Source organism: Mastomys coucha, chromosome X, assembly GCF_008632895.1.
Source record: "Mastomys coucha isolate ucsf_1 chromosome X, UCSF_Mcou_1, whole genome shotgun sequence".
Lineage (NCBI taxonomy): Eukaryota > Metazoa > Chordata > Mammalia > Rodentia > Muridae > Mastomys > Mastomys coucha.
The window spans coordinates 63685063-63686935 of NC_045030.1; the positions used below are offsets into that span (position 1 = coordinate 63685063).

Here is a 1873-nt window from a genome sequence, read left to right on the forward strand (position 1 = left end):
ACTCCTTCATTGCTGGTGGGATTGCAAACTGGTACAACCATTCTGGAAATCAGTCTGGGAGTTCCTCAGGAAATTGAAAATAGTTCTACCTGAAGACCAAGTTATACTACTCCTGGGCATGTACCCAAAAAATGTTCTACCATACCACAAGGACACATGCTCCACCCACTATATTCATAGCGGCCTTATCTCTGAAAGCTAGAAGCTGGAAATAATCCAGTTGTCCTTCAATCAAAGAATGGATATAGAAAATGTGGTTCATTTACACAATGGAATACTATTCAGCTATTAAAAATGAGGACATCAGCTTTGTACAGTGGCAGTATCATAGCCAATGAGGTTTATCCGAGGCGCAATTATTGCTAATTGAAAAAATGAGGACATCAAGAATTTTTCAGGCAAATGGATGGAACTAGAAAATATCATCCCGAGTGAGGTAACTCAGACCCAAAAGAACAAGCATGGTATGTGCTCACTGGTAAGTGGACAGTAGCCAAAAAGTACAGAATACCTAGGATCCAACCCACAGACCTTAAGAAGTTTAGCAAGCAGGAAGGCCCCAAGTGAGGATGCTTCAATCCTACTTAAAAGGGGGAACAAAATAATCACAGGAGACAGAGGGAAGGATCTAGGTGGGAGAGGGGAGGGGGAGGAGAGAAAAGGAGAACAGGATCAGGTATGGAGGGTAGGTCAGGAGAATGAATGGAAATATGCAACTTCTGGGGGTGAAAAGTGGGTTGAACCTCTAGAAAGTCCCAGAGACCTGAGAGATAAGAGACTCTCAGGACTCAATGGGGGTGACCTTAGCCAAAATGCCCAAGATTGGGGAGAGGGAACTTGATGTGTCCACTGTCAATAGACAGACAGGGCCTCAAATGGGGGAGAATGTTTCTATAGGACCAAGGATGAGTCAACTAGGTACTGAGCTCTGGTTACTTGCCCATCCAATGAAGGAGAAAATGTAAGTAAAAGAGCAGCAAACTACCACCACCAGCCCTTTTTTTTCTGATACCCATCCACAGAAGTCCGGCCTTCTGGTTTCATTAGTATGCATCCAGCACTTCACCCATAGATGCATTCACTGAACAGCCATAGTGAAAACCTCAGCCCCTAACCTTTGCATGTGCTTCTTATGGAAGATGTCAAATCCCTCAGACCTCACAGCAGTGCTGGCCAATCAGGCACACAAAGCAGGGAGACAGTGACCAATCATAAGGGTGGATGGGGGAAGGGAAGGAATCCTGAAAGACTGCTTTCTATAAGTTAGAAGGCACGTATATTACACATATGTGAAATCTCGGTAAATGACAACTGTTTAGTAACTAGTGCCAGAGCAATAAGCAAGTCTTTAACAGAAAAAAAGCTATGCTTCCACCTGAGAAGCAAATGACATTTTACAAAACAAATCAGATCGCTTAACTAATTCGACTTCCACCACACTGCATAACAGCATTTGAAACTTTAACTCAGCTCTTGCATCTGAATATAGCACATTTCCCACAACAAAAAGGAAATATAAAATAAGCAGAATGCTAATTGAATTGAAAGGTTACCAAAATGAAGTGACTTAAGTGTAAAATGCAAAAGTCAGATTTAGGTGAAGCAACTGATTTACTGACAGCTAAGCACTTTTCCAGAAAGAGCTCTTTCTCAAGGCCTGGGTGTAGCCTGAACACTGAAGAGGCATGGTGGGGGATGGGATTATCATTGTCTTTAGACTAACTCTCAAGCAACAGTAAAGCTTCATTCTGGCTAAGCCACCAACCATAGAGTGCATGTGGAGGGACCATGGCTCCAGCAGCTTATGTAGCAGAGGATGGCCTTGTCTGACATCAATGGGAGGAGAGGCCTTTGGAGTGGGGGAGGGGCTGAG

At 43.6% G+C, this 1873-nt stretch overlaps 1 pseudogene; it reads left to right on the top strand.

Moving 5' to 3' along the window:
- Window positions 1-305: 305 nt before the first annotated feature.
- Window positions 306-425, top strand: LOC116095582 (annotated as a pseudogene).
- Window positions 426-1873: the final 1448 nt, after the last annotated feature.